General features: G+C 44.7%; 3 long non-coding RNA genes across 7 annotated transcripts in view; 1 reads left to right on the top strand and 2 right to left on the bottom strand.

Annotated features, from left to right (window-relative positions):
* Window positions 1-535: 535 nt before the first annotated feature.
* On the bottom strand, window positions 536-3,202 carry LOC310763095. Its single transcript, XR_014548477.1, has 2 exons — window positions 2,911-3,202; window positions 536-735 (listed from the first exon to the last, which is right to left on the bottom strand). It is a non-coding gene; the product is annotated as an uncharacterized lncRNA (long non-coding RNA).
* A 332-nt stretch (window positions 3,203-3,534) lies between these two features.
* Window positions 3,535-14,254, top strand: LOC310763019. 2 transcript variants are annotated; one of them, XR_014548379.1, is made up of 5 exons: window positions 3,535-3,926; window positions 8,429-8,842; window positions 11,812-11,906; window positions 13,606-13,690; window positions 13,968-14,254. It is a non-coding gene; the product is annotated as an uncharacterized lncRNA (long non-coding RNA). The 2 variants fall into 2 exon arrangements; XR_014548380.1 differs by lacking the exon at window positions 3,535-3,926 and having other exon boundaries at window positions 8,296-8,842.
* The window catches only part of LOC310763029, a 39,261-nt gene continuing 29,168 nt past the window's right edge, over window positions 4,873-14,965 (bottom strand). For all 4 annotated transcript variants that reach the window (XR_014548396.1, XR_014548397.1, XR_014548398.1 and 1 more), the window contains one exon: window positions 4,873-5,599. This is a non-coding gene — a long non-coding RNA (uncharacterized lncRNA). The remainder of the gene's footprint in view (window positions 5,600-14,965) is intronic.

Genomic DNA, 14,965 nt, shown 5'->3' with positions numbered 1-14,965 from the left:
TGGACATGTAGGTTTAAAGCGCAAAGCGTGCTTGGAAAGAGCGGAGGAAAGTGTGAATAAGACCTCACTCTCCTTACCACTTGGCAGAATTATACAGATGACCAAGCTGCCCCAGGGTGAGAGTGCTGTGTTGCCTCTGTCTCCAGCCTAGCAAGATGGGAGGAGGAAATGAAGAGTAGTTACTGCAGCTTTCAGTCTGGGGAGGAGGGGCAAGAGACCTACTTGCACATTTTTGAATCCTTTGGAATGCTGCCATATTATAATACTGAATGAACAGACATAAAAGAAATATGCTGAATCACTCGCTCTCCCATCGTAAAGTAGTCTATAAAAGGTCCGTGTGCCTGGACACACCATTTTTACAAGCAAGCAATTAGCAGAAAGGTGAACTTTAAAGCACGTCTTTCCCATTCCACCTTTGTCCGTTGCTATATTTTCAAGATGATATAAAGAACCCAGCTCAGAATAAATCTTCAGCATTTTAAGGATTCGGTAGCATATACGTAAGGTTAGTTAAGAGACCTAACTGAAGACATTCTGTACAGTCACTTTTATATGGTGCTTTTCAACAAGAGCTGTTTTGAGCCCAAAGGGCCACATTGCCACACAAGCAGCCTTCCGGGGGCCGTATGCCAAGTGTGAGTGGAACAAGGAATGCAACACTTATCTTTGTACTGTAGGATACAGTCGAGGCACAAGCATTTCTACACATACCAGGATCATATAACACCGGTCCTGAAAGAACAACATGGGCTCTCAGTATGTTTCCGAGCACAAGTCAAAGTGTTAGTGCTGACCTTTAAAGCCCTAAATGGTCTCGGCCCTGTATACCTGAAGGAGCATCTCCACCCCCATCATCCAGCCCAGACACTGAGGTCCAGCTCTGAGGGCCTTCTGGCGGTTCCCTCATTGCGAGAAGTGAGGTTACAGGGAAGCAGGCAAAGGGCCTTCTTGGTAGTGGCACCAACCCTGTGGAACGCCCTCCCATCAGATGTCAAGGAGATAGGAAACTATACAACCTTTAGAAGACATCTGAAGGGAGCCCAGTATAGGGACATTATAAATGTTTAATGTTTTATTAAGTTTTTGTACGTGCTGGGCAACCTAGTCAGATGGGCATGGTACAAATAATGAAATTATTATTATTATTATTATTATTATTATTATTATTATTATTATTATTCAGCCAGGCAAACAACAGGCAATAGCAGGGTTTTCCAGCCAGACAAAATGAATGGACCAGGGGAGGTGTGGCCTCAGAAAATCCCAAGAGTCATACAAGTGTCTACAGTTGACCTCCAGGTCTGAGGTTCCCCATCCCTTCTTTCAGCCCAAAGCCTCCCGAAGCATAATCTGACTGTCATGGACAGTCCACCCCCGACAGGTGTTTCGATATCAGGATCTGTCTTTCAGGATTCAAGCCTCCATTTTCAGGGACTCTGGAGGAAGGAGTTCTGTTCTCATGTTCATCGAGCTACACCCTGTCCCAGAAGGAATAGCTGAGGCTCTGCTCCCCTCAGGCTCTGCTTGGCTTCTCTTTGGAAACTGGAAGATTCGGTCCCATGACCTATGAGGCACCACCCCTCATCTCAAGATTAGATGTTCATACTAGCATTCCCAAGGGCTGAAAGCTTCGAGCAAGGCAACCAGAAGTGGCATTCGATGTGCCTTATAAATGGTGGTGCCTTGAGTGCCTGCCTAGGTTTCTTGGCTATTAGTTGTGTCCCAAGGGAGCTATAACGGCTGCAGAATCATGGCGTTCTGCCTGATGAACAGTTTGGTCTATCTCTATGACTTGCATGCATCAGACATCTACACAAAAGTAAGTTGAACCAGTAAACAATATCACGGAACCTAATTTTCTTTTTTCCCTATGCCAGTGTATCAACTTTTTTTATCTGCCGTGTGTCATTTGTAAAGCATTTTCAAGAATGCTTTTGAGCTGTGCCAGAGCACAATAAGAGCATGACAGCATTATCATTCTAGATAAATGGATGTCTTCAGAGGTGCCTACTTATCTGGCCTGTATTAATAGGGCGGGGGTTGATGCAACATATTATCTCTCTTACTTTAAATTACTTCATTACAGCTGGTAAGGCACAGCTTAATCGAGCCCTCTATTTTGTGGCACAGAGCATTTTAGACCATAATCAAAGATCCAAATTGCAGAAAAGCAAGGGAGAGGGGTAGCAGGAATTAACGATGTCGGATGTAATTGTGCTTTCATATATACCCTCACAAACACACACACACAATTAGAGCATTTCTAGCTTTGCAAATATATTAAAAGCATTTCTTGGCTGCTGTAGAAACAAAGGTTTTTATTGACCATGATGGTCCATGGGTGGACAATTCCATGAGTGCTAAGACAAAACTACAAGAGGGTTAGCATGGAATAATAATAATAATAATAATAATAATAATAATAATAATAATTTATTACTTATACCCCACCCATCTGGCCAGGCCTCCCCAGCCACTCTGGGCAGCTCTCAATAGAATATTAAAAACCACAAAAACATCAAATATTAAAAACTTCCCTAAACAGGGTTGCCTTCAGATGTCTTCTAAAAGTCAGATAGTTTCTTATCTCCTTGACATCTGATGGGAGGGTGTTCCACAGGGCGGGCACCACTACCGAGAAGGCCCTCTGCCTGGTTCCCTATAATTTCACTTTTCATAATGAGGGAACCACCAGAAGGCCCTCGGAGCTAGACCTCAGTTTCTGGGCTGAAAGCTATGCGTAGAGATGCTCCTTCAGGTATACAGGGCTGAAGCTGTTTAGGGCTTCAAAGGTTAACATTTGCACATATTTGAATATTTGCAGGAAGACTGCCTCCATTTTACAGACAGGAAACTAAGGGATTTGGAGGTGGGAGAAAAATCAAATGAATTCTGTTAGACACTTACAGAAATATACCACTTCAAACAGTCACAGCTTCCCTCAAATAAACCTGGGCGGAGTAGTTTGTTAAAGGTGCTGAGTTGCTGGGAGACCTTTATTTCCCTCACAGAGCTAGAATTCTCACAGTGGTTTAACAGCCAATCCCTCTTTTTCCCATGGAACTCTGTGAACTGTAACTCTGGGGAAAAGGCACCTCCTAGCACCCTTAACAAACAACATTTCCCAGGATTCTTTGGGGAAAGTCACGATTGTTTAAAAAGTGGTACAGTGCTGCTTTAAATGTGTAGGACAGATGGCGCGATACAGTGGTGCCTCGCAAGACGAAATTAATTCGTTCCGCGAATTTTTTCGTCTAGCGAATTTTTCGTCTTGCAAAGCACGAAATCCCATAGGAATGCATTGAAAATCAATTAATGCGTTCCTATGGTCAAAAAAAGTCCAAACAAAGCCAAATTTGGTACAACAAGAGTTTATTAAGTGCTCTTTAAAGTCACACATACTGTAAAGAGCATTTCAAAATTCAAATCCAGATTTTTTTAAAAAAACCAGCAGAGTGCCCCAATGGTCACAGAAAATCATAAAAAAAACCAGCTTCCAGATTCTTGCAAACCCCACCCCAACACCAAGTCCTTGAATTCCAAACACCCCAACCCAAAATCCAAAACCCCCCAAAAAAGTTTTAAAAGCTTAACTTACCAAATGGCTGCAAAAGAAGTTTTGGAAAAGCTTCAAAAATCACCAAAGTCTTTAAAAACCTCAAAAAAGGCTACTATGTACACTGCGTTCTATGAGTTGCTCCTCAAAGTCAAGTTGCAACTGTATTAACGGTTTTACGAAAAAGGAAACAAACTTGCAAGACGTTTTCGTCTTGCGAAGCAAGCCCATAGGGAAATTCGTCTTGCGAAGCAGCTCAAAAAACAGAAAACCCTTTCGTCTAGCGAGTTTTCCGTCTTGCGAGGCATTCGTCTTGCGGGGCACCACTGTAGTTGAGTTCTTGCACAACAAGGCTACTTCCAAAAAGGTAGGCTTTTTTGTGGGATAATACTTGCTCTGCTGCAACATCATCTAACCTCCCCACAAACAAATCAGGATGAATCCATAATACAGAGGTGTCTGAAAGCACCTTAACTGCAACACTCTTCAACAGGCTTGAACACCTCAACTGCAAACTCGTGTCTGAGTCCAGAAAGCCATCCAGCTTGGGGTGGGGGCTTTTGGGGGGGGTATTGGGTTGTTGTTTTTTATTTTGATTATATGCTTTGTGGTTTTCTATTTTGATTTTGTTCTGTGAACCGCCCTGACACCTCTCGGTATAGGTATAGGAAGGTTTATAAATTCAATTCATCATCATCATCATGGCGCTGAGGTCCAGCGCCGAGGGCCTTCTGGCGGTTCCCTCATTGCGAGAAGCAAAGCTACAGGGAACCAGGCAGAGGGCCTTCTCGGTAGTGGCGCCCGCCCTGTGGAACGCCTTTCCAGCAGATGTCAAAGCGATAAACAACTACCTGACATTCAGAAGACATCTTAAGGCAGCCCTGTTCAGGGAAGTTTTTAACGTGTGATATTTTATTGTATTTTTGGTTTTTATGGAAGCCGCCCAGAGTGGCTGGGGAGGCCCAGCCAGATGGGCGGGGTATAAATAATAAATTATTATTATTATTATTATCATCATCGGGCAGAAAGGCAGGGAAGTCAACTTTGAAGTAGACCAGCAGCAACAAAATAAGAACCAAAAAATAAACCAAGCACTGCCAAATTCATTCACACACTCTCGCCGCCCCCATGACTCAAAGCCTTTCACAATTCTCAGTTCATTAAAAGGCACAGACACATAAGGTCCTGAAGGCTCCTTGAGCAGTACAGCAGAGATGAAATCAACCACCTACCGTATTGGCCTGAATATAAGCCGCACCCAAATGTAAGCTGCAACTTTAAAATTTAAAGGGAGGGGGGAGAGAAAAAAATACCATACCCAAATATACGCCATTCCCTTAAATTTCTGCAGGCACTCGCCCCTTCCGTTTTATCGTATGTCTGTTTCAGCAGTGATATCATAAAAGCCAATTTTTGTAAGGTCGCGAATATAAGCCACACTTTAACTTTTCACGGTTGGAATTTGGGGGGGGGGGAGTGAGGCTTATATTCAGGCCAATACGGTATGATGACAAAGTGGGTGGGTCCTCATCAGAGGGTCACAAAAGGGGTTACAGCCAGGGCATCAGCAGTAACGGCACTGGGTGACAGCAGCCACCCATCGCACAGACAAAGAGTCATGGCTGACATGAGACCCTCTAGTTAGGCTAAGGCAGCAGACGTTGGCTGAGGGTTGAGCCATGGTTATGATGCATGAAAACCATGGTCCACCATAACCAACTCAATCCACTGTCCTTTGGATTCAAAACGGATTCGATTTTGTATCTTCAGGTTTTTCCCCCTTCTCCTCTTCCTCTTCCCCCATCCCCATGGGTGGATACTGATAAAATGTCATTGTAATCAGAGGTGCAGAAGGAGACGAAAGATTCCTTTCTTGCTGAACCTAAGGAAAGACCCTCAAAGTAAATGTGATTGTGGCTTTGGCACCTGGGAAGGCAAGCACGTTCAACTGATCACTTAGCAAAGGTTAATGCTGGCCGTCACTGGAACGAGCTGATGAAGCCATGATTAATATACTCCGTGTTTGCAAGTGCAAGTGCCCTGCTGAAAATACAAATAAAGTAAAGGGATTTTTCAGGGTGATTACATTTAAATTTCACAGTTGATGAAGCAAACCCAAAAATCTCTTTTTGCACACATGCTAGTTAAAGGCTCCTGACATTTAACAAGTTGGCTAGTGAAGTATAGCGGCTAAGAAACTGAGCTGGGAAGTTCGTGATTCAAGTGTCTCCACTCACGTGAGCTTGGTAGGTGGCTTTTAGCAACTCAACGCCTCTCATTTTAGTCTGCCCTCTCCACCTGTATTATCGAGTTCATATTAGTGGCCTACCTTACAGGGTTGTTGCAACAATAACATGAGATAATTCTACAGGAAGTGCAAAGGACACTCAAATGTGCTGTACAGTGGTACCTCAGGTTAAGTACTTAATTCGTTCCGGAGGTCCATTCTGAACCTGAAACTGTTCTTAACCTGAAGCACCACTTTAGCTAATGTGGCCTCCTGCTGCTGCCATGCCGCCAGAGCACGATTTCTGTTCTCATCCTGAAGCACTATTTCTGGGTTAGCGGAGTGTTTAACCTGAAGCATCTGTAACCCGCGGTACCACTGTACATAATCCCCCCCCCCCCGCCAACTCTTCATAGGGATGCTGGCTCCATTGGTTAAAGCACGGTGCTGATAACCCCAAGGTTGCAGGTTCGGTCCCTGCATGGGACCACTGCATATTCCTGCATTGCAGGGGGTTGGACTAGATGATCCTCAGGGTCCCTTCCAACTCTAGAATTCTATGATTCTATGATCAAATGTCAAAAAATTAACAAGTGTCTAAACTTGAGGCCCGCTTTGAACTTGAGGATCTAGACTAAATGCTTTCCTGGCCACACCCCGATAGGGTGTCCCTTGAAAAGGGGGAGAAAGATTGAAATGGGGGGCGGGTACTGGGATGCTGCTCTTGGAAGTGATAGTTTGGGATGGGGGAACATGTACAGGGAGGTTTAAAGTTCTCTCTCCCCTCACTAAACTCCACACGTCAGCTCTGTGCCAATGCAACTCCCATGCTGAGAACTGGCTGCCAGCTCCAGCCCTGAGCCTTTTGCAATATAGAGCACAATAAAGCAAAGGAGGTGGAATATGCCAAACACCACCCCAAGGCTCCTATCCCAGACTGGCTGGAGCCCTAAACAGGAGCTATGCTGTTAGACTGGAGGCCAGGGAATTCATTGCAACATCTTGTCAAGATGGATTCCTCACTCCCATATAAACTTTCCTTCTTCCCTCAAAGCGCAAGGTGACGCAAATATTCCTTTTGGATATTAAGCACTTTTTAATTTACAGCAAAACTGAAACCTTCTTCCCCCAAATAGCTGCCTTGACTTTCACGGCGAAGTAGATGCCATCGTGAATTAATTTATATGAAGGGCGGGTTTATAACTGCTAACTTAGCATCATGTCTTACAACAATTATTTTTTTAAAATCTTTTAAAAGCGGGCAGTAAATTTAAGTGCTTTTTAACAGCTGGCTTCAAAGGCCATCACCCCATATCAGATATTCAGTAAATCCTCTACTGAGACAGTGAGTGGTTACATCATGCCAAAGACTGTTTTAATTGTTCGATTTTGAAATAAAACGCCAGGTGTTAATTGATTTTTTTTCATGATAGCTTTTAGCACTGTAGTTAATAAAAGTTTTGGGCCTTCTAGCCAAATACTTAAAGCATTAATACTGAGAAACTACAGTGAATTTGGGGGTTAGGCCCTAATCTCTAAAATGTCATCTGTATGGCTGCCTGTCTATTAGCTTGTGTACCTGTAACTTCCTACAATCATCTGATGGTAATGAGCACGCTTGTTTTTAATTACCGGTACATGCACTCTTTACCATTGGACTGAGAACAAGCTGCTTCCATAGGATCTAATAGCTGGCACACTCAACTAAATAATTTTAGAAACCTTAATTAAAATATTGGTGTATAAACTGCTCTCAGAGAAAACCTGCTCACATTTTAAATGAAGCAAATACTTTTAGGGTATGTTCTTATCCTGTGCGGAGGATCCACCAGCAATAGGTGTCAGCAGTACTTTTTTTTTCCTAAAAAAATTGTTTAGGGGTACTCTCATTTTGACTCAAGAAAAATCACCATTTTATAGTTCAAATCAGGAAAAATAAATACAGTAAATGTACAAAAGTACAAAGATTCACAAAATGTTTAGGGGTATGCGTACCGCCAGAAAAAGCACTGGGTGTTAGCTCCTGGAGGCTGAGCCACTCCCCCCCCCCATTTTTTAGGGGGCGATGTCCTCTCAATGTTCATCATGCTTTCGGCTCCACCCCCTGGCTCCTCACAACGTCATATGTGTGGTATCAGGACATTGCGCAATGTCATGTGCATTACGTGAGGACATCGTGTCGGGCCCAGGGGTGAAGGAAGGCTTGCCAGCACCTGGGGGGGCAAACTGCCCAGCGGCGCATGCGCAGTGGCGCTACGTACTGCACATGTGCATGCACAGTACGTAGTGGCGCTGTGCAATCGCCTCAGGGCGGTTTGCCGACAGTGCCGCTCAAGCGCCGTACGGATGGCGGCGGGATCCTCTGCTCGTGGCGGCAGTGGTGGGATCCTCAGCAGCGCGATGGTGGCTGCTTGCGCCACTGCCGCACCCAGCAGCAGCAGGGCGAGCCCCCTACAGGGTGCCTTCTTGTCACCCTCCTCAGAGATGGCACCCAGGGTGGCCCGCCCCCCTGCCCCCTTCCTCCACCACTGGTTGGGCCCTCTCAATCATCTTGAGAACCTGGTGCTGGATGTTGTTGGCCAGTCAATAAGGATAGTCTAGGAAACTTGGAGGTTCCTCTCTCTCTCTCTACCCTTTCCCAGGCAGACATCTCAGTCTCCTGTCCAAGCTGAGTTGCATCACAACACTTCCAACACCTCTGCCTGTGAACCCTTTCTGTACTCGTGGGTTTTGCTAAAAGGAGCAATGAAATGTTCTCCTGTTGAGCGTCTGTGTGATCTTGTTGTGTTACTGCCACTTACTGGGATTCAAGCGAGGCAGAGCTCCATAAGCCAGAGCGGCTCAGAAACTTTGCCCATCCATTCCCCCTTTATTAACTCTGACTGCCCTCGCTGCTTTAGAACTCACTTATCACTCCCAAGGATCAACTTGGATGCTGTACTATAACACAATTTATTCTCTTGGTGACTGCATTTCTCTCAGAGAAGCACAGGAATGAATGAACATGGAACTCTATTAGGCCACATCAAAAGCACTGAACATCATCAGGAAACAAGGTAAGGATAAAATGAAACCATTTCTTAGGGACCGATAAAATGACTTACTCAAGTCCCAAAGACTAATCCAGACAACTTGCAATGAAATGCACTAGAACTCCCAACAGCTGCCGCTGACAAGTTAGCAATAGTAGGGTATTTTGGTGGCATTTGTTTTATGCATTTTGTATTCCCCTATCCCAGGGGAAGGAGGAAATATATTAATTGTCAGTGAAGTGAAGTTTACCTTACCTGATAGGCACTCTGTTTGCAGTTATGTATGTTGGCTTGCAGTGTACCTACTGCACCTTAAAACTGAGATACCAGAATGAAATTTTATACTGTATACGAGCTCAAGACAATATTCTGTCCTAGAATAAAACACTAGATCAACACACTCCACATTTCAAGGGGTAGAGGAAAAGTCACTAAATACATTGCACCAAGTGGGAGCTGCAACTAAAAGTTGCGTATGGAAGAGCTTGTTTTTCATGTTCCAGCTAACCAGGGAAGCCCTTTTCCAGCATACTTCATTCCATTCCCCCTCCTTTGCCATTTTCCATCCCTCACAACAGCATGTTCAGTCATTATTGGACTGTTTGGGGGAGATTCTTCACTCCACCCTCGTTGTTTCCCCCCTAAAACCTTTTTCTGTGTCTGCAAACCTCGGGGTTCCAGTCCCTCTGAATGTGCTAACACCTTTTGCCTACATATCATAACTCAAGAGCATGAGTTTGCTATTTATATATAGGTTTGATGATATGGCAATGCCTACTCTGAAGAGGGAAACACTGGAGTGAAATTTAGTGTGCGCATTCAGGTCACAATTCCATGTATAAAAGCAAAGTGTTGGTCCAAAAGCAAGGAGGAAAGTTTCCAAAATCCTCAGTTAGTACCAACCAAAATGGCACAAATGTCTTATCAGGCAAGACGTTCAATATAACGAGTCAATCTGAGGCAATACTAATACTAATGATAATCATATTTTTACCCCACCCATCTGACTGGGTTACCTCAGCCACTCTGGGCGGCTTCCAACACACATAAAAACATAATGAAACATTACACATTAAAAGGCTTCCCTATACAGGGCTGCCTTTAAATGTCTTCTAAAGGTTGTATAGTGACTCATCTCCTTGAAATCTGTTGGGACGGCTTCCCACACGGTGGGCACCACTACCAAGAAGGCCCTCTGCCTGGTTCCCTGTAACTTCACTTATTGTGGTGAGGGAAACATCCAGAAGGTTGTCAGTGCTGGATCTCAGTGTCTGGGATGAACAATGGGGGTAGAGATGCTCCTTCAGGTATACAGGGCTGAAGCACTTTGAATTTTGCTTGGAAATGTACTGGGAGCAATTGTCTCGGGCACAGGGAAGTTGTGAACTGGCAGCAGGGCAGGAAATTCGCTTGCCTCATTACTGCACACATGACTGCCTGCCCGCCAGCCAGTCTTCCTACTCCAGCTATAGCCAGTGGCCACCCACCTGACCAGGCTCTCTGCTGCCTCTTCCACCCTCTCGCTGCCTTGCTCTGAGGGAGGACAACAGCATGTGCTAAAACACCTGTTCGACCCCTGCACACCCATCTTCAAAGGTGGGTGGGGAAATATAAAATGCGTTGCATTTTAAAAGGCCTCTCCTAGTACAGTGGTACCTCGGGTTAAGTACTTAATTTGTTCCGGAGGTCCGTACTTAACCTGAAACTGTTCTTAACCTGAAGCACCACTTTAGCTAATGGGGCCTCCTGCTGCCGCCACGCCGCCAGAGCACGATTTCTGTTCTCAACCTGAAGCAAAGTTATTGACCTGAAGCACTATTTCTGGGTTAGTGGAGCCTGTAACCTGAAGCGTATGTAACCTGAAGCGTATGTAACCCGAGGTACCACTGTATCGTGACAAGCTCTGATGGCAGAAATCCTCTCCTTGGCCTGTATTAAAACTATGCTTGCCACTAATGCTTCCCATACATTACAGAACAAATGAGAGGGAGAAATGTAATTAGAAATTAAAATGTAAGATTCCAGTATTCACACAGGCATATATATCCAGGATGTTTACATTATAGAGCTAGAGGGAAACAGATGCACTTAAAAGCATAAATGCTTTTCCAAAATGCAAATAAGTAGGCATCTTGCACAGAGCAGAGCTACTTGAAGCCAATGGGATTCACGCACCCTAACGAGGCACAGGATTGCACCCTCTGTTTTCCTGCCACTCTTAAAAGGGGACAGGGACAGTCTGTATTTAAGCCCCTTCCGAATTTCTGAGCTAGTCCTCTCATTCGGGCCTTTTTTCTTGGAGAGAATACGTCATCATTTATTCTATTAGAAAATAAATGTAAGGATATATTGTGGAATTTGCATTCCATTACCTTGGTTTGCATGCCATAAAACATTTATTACACCCTTGGGCTACAGGCTTAATAATGACTGGGTGAAATGCACTAATGTGGTATTGGCCTTGCTATAGAACAAAAGATTAATGTTCTTTGATGTCACCCAGCTAATAGTTGGGCTCACCAATTTGTCCCTTCAAAAGACATTACAGTCATTGAGACAACCCCACTAAGAAGAAAGGAAGCAAAAGAAAGACTGAAGTCGAGCCATAAACTGAAGCTCCCTGAAACTATGTAAAAGTTTACATGGGATTTTTCTACCCATGAAATAAATCAAGGCCTAGTTTAGATTATACTCCCCACCCCCAAGCATAGCAGCGAAGTGAGACGTAAGCTCTCGCCCCATCCACTCAGTGCACCTCTCTTGCTTCAAAGACCACACGTGTGGGGATCCAGACACCCCTTTGAAATTAAGAGGTATCTTCTTATGAGCAGGAGAATTTGATGGCCATATTGGAATTTTCAGATCTATGCACAGGCTTGAGATGACAGTGATAGTCCCAGACCCTCTCAGCTTCTTGTCATATAATTAAATTTAGTTGCTTCTTGTAAAGATAAAGCTGTGTAATATTTTTTTTCCATGCTGTTTCTCCTCAGAATGCAAGAGGAAGAAACTTCCAACAAGAGCAGCCAAATCCGAAATATATGTTTCTCATAAGTGTCCCATGCTGTTTAATCAGGTTCAGGTAAAGGTAAAGGTACCCCTGCCCGTACGGGCCAGTCGTGACCGACTCTGGGGTTGCACGCCCATCTCACTTAAGAGGCCAGGGGCCAGTGCTGTTCAGAGACACTTCCGGGTCACGTGGCCAGCGTGACAAAGCTGCTCTGGCGAGCCAGCACCAGCGCAGCACACGGAACGCCATTTACCTTCCCGCTATAAAGCGGTCCCTATTTATCTACTTGCACTTAAGGGTGCTTTCAAACTGCTAGGTGGGCAGGAGCTGGGACCGAACGACGGGAGCTCACCCCGCCGCGGGGATTCGAACCGCCGACCATGCGATCGGCAAGTCCTAGGCACTGTGGTTTTACCCACAGCGCCACCCGCTGTGGCGGTTCATTCCCAGGTAAATGTGCACAGTGGCGCATTGTGCAATCTTGTTGCAAAATGTTCGTTGCCTAATCTCCACAAAGTGGATATCTTCCCTAAATCTCTCCTGCTGAAAGGAACTAGACTTGTGTATTTATCCTTAGCTGAATCATTCACTTAAGCATGAAAACTGAACATACACAGAGGCACTGCTATTCCAATTGCTTTGTTTTTCAGATTCCAGAATGTAGAGTGTTTGAAGCTCAGGATTCCATGTCCTGGTTGTATATACAGTGGTACCTCGGGTTACATACGCTTCAGTTACAGACTCTGCTGACTTTGCTTCAGGATGAGAACAGAAATAGTGCTTCAGGTTAAGAACAGTTTCAGGTTAAGAACCGACCTCCAGTGCATCAGAGACATCACCTTGCCAAGAAAGGTCCGTATAGTTAAAGCTATGGTTTTCCCAGTAGTGATGTATGGAAGTGAGAGCTGGACCATAAAGAAGGCTGATCGCCGAAGAATGGATGCTTTTGAATTATGGTGCTGGAGGAGACTCTTGAGAGTCCCATGGACTGCAAGAAGAACAAACCTATCCACTCTGAAGGAAATCAGCCCTGAGTGCTCACTGGAAGGACAGATCGTGAAGCTGAGACTCCAATACTTTGGCCACCTCATGAGAAGAGAAGACTCCCTGGAAAAGACCCTGATGTTGGGAAAGATGGAGGGCACAAGGAGAAGGGGACGACAGAGGACGCGATGGTTGGATAGTGTTCTCGAAGCTACCAGCTTGAGGTTGACCAAACTGCGGGAGGCAGTGGAAGACAGGAGTGCCTGGCGTGCTTTAGTTCATGGGGTCACAAAGAGTCGGACACGACTGAACAACAACACCACTGTATACTGTTTTGGAGCCACAGCGGAACTGTCTCTCGTAGGTGTGTGTTCATGCCATTGAGGAAACAAAAGCGAAAGGGATCAGCTGAACTGCTTGGTTCTGTTCCAAAACATTTTGGTAGAGAATACAATTTCTACATTCTGCCAGTGCTTTTTGGGGGTGGGGGACACAGGGGTATGCATACCCCTAAACATTTTGTGAATCTTTGTACTTTTGTCCATTTACTGTATTTATTTTTCCTGATTTGAACTATAAAATGGTGATTTTCTTGAGTCAAAATGAGAATACCCCTAAACATTATTTTAGAAATAAAAAAAAAGCACTGCATTCTGCTTCACCAAAACCATGCAAATGGGTTAGGGGGCAGAACTGATTCCACAGTCCACTCTGGAAATGGCGCTATCACTGGTAGCTTCCAAATTTATGAAGAAAGGCATCACAAGGTTGCACTTATGAGTGTTTGTTTCAGGGTAGCCTCGGATGCTCAAAGACATTCAGCAGGCTGAGGAAGGCATGATCCTGGCAATCATGCCAGAAGCCTCTGGGCATATAAGGTAAGGTCCATCTCCAAGGCTATTTTGAGAGCAAACCTGGAACCTCCTAGAAACTCAGCTTTACCCTCTGCCGGAACATGGGACTATGGCCGTTGCAGAAAAATAATAATTGGGAGTCTCTCTCAGCCCCTCAGTCTGCTGCTGTTGTCCAAACAGCTTTGTTAATATTCCAGAACATACAATTTTCCCATTTTAGATTTATGAGCTGCAGCGGGTCTTGACAGCGTGACTGTTTTGCCATTTGTTTCCCTCACAAGTTCCCCCTCCATTTCTCCAGCCGTCAGATCCTTCTGAGAACTCCTCCCTCCATCGCCCGTCCTTCGCTGGCTCTCGCTCAAGAGGCTAACAGGCAGTAATGGAATGCTGGGCAGCCATGAGAGGCGAGATTCCATCGCCCTGCATATTGCTGACCACGGATGCCAGCTCAGCACATCTTGATAACTCATAACCCCTTGCCATAGGTTTTTATAGAGTGCCTGGTCTATTGTAAATCACTAACTCTCTGTCATCGACCCAGCTCCATCCCTGATTCATAGCATCAGGAATTAAACTACTGTCACACTGTGTGGAGAGAAGATAACCATTTATGGCACCAGTATAATAAAAACAAAACAGGGGAAAAAACAAAACAAAAATAGACTGTCTTGGAAGCAATGAATTATGGACCAGCCTCAAAGGTCAAATTATTATCTTGAATTTCTTTATTTAAGCAACCCAAACAAATATTTCTTCACCCTCAAACCCCCATGATTTAAAGGTGAATGACAAGTTATACAGACTTGCCTCTTACCACAAGTGTTTATTTTGGATGGCCCAATACTGAAGGCCACTTCATCTTTAAGACATTCTCACATTCTGAACTCTGGTTTGGCTGAGTGAAACCGATGGCTTTTCATTCTCTTGTTGTTTGTAGCACAATATCTCCCTTGAACATTGAGACTTCAGAATGAAAGTTGGTGTGCACATTCAGGACATCACAACATTTCCTATTTGAACATCAGCAACCTCTCCCCCTCCATAGTCCTGTCTCTTTTTCTACTCCTTCAGATGTGGTGGCCATTTTGTGTTATGCCACACCCTCATAGCAGCCTGTTTGTGGCTGGCACCCACAGCACTTTTTGAAAATTCCAAATGCCCATTGGCCCAAAAAGGTCAGTGACCCCTGGTTTAAGCAAAGCAAAATCCCCACAAGCCCAGGATGTCATGAGCAACTGCTGCTTGTTTCAAACCACATTCAAAAGTTTCAAGTTTCCTCCTTATGAGCGTAAAAAATCG

This window comes from Podarcis filfolensis, assembly GCF_964270895.1.
Source record: "Podarcis filfolensis genome assembly, chromosome: 5".
Lineage (NCBI taxonomy): Eukaryota > Metazoa > Chordata > Lepidosauria > Squamata > Lacertidae > Podarcis > Podarcis filfolensis.
The sequence above is the reverse complement of the archived record's forward strand: the minus strand, read 5'-3'. Positions and strand labels throughout refer to the sequence as shown.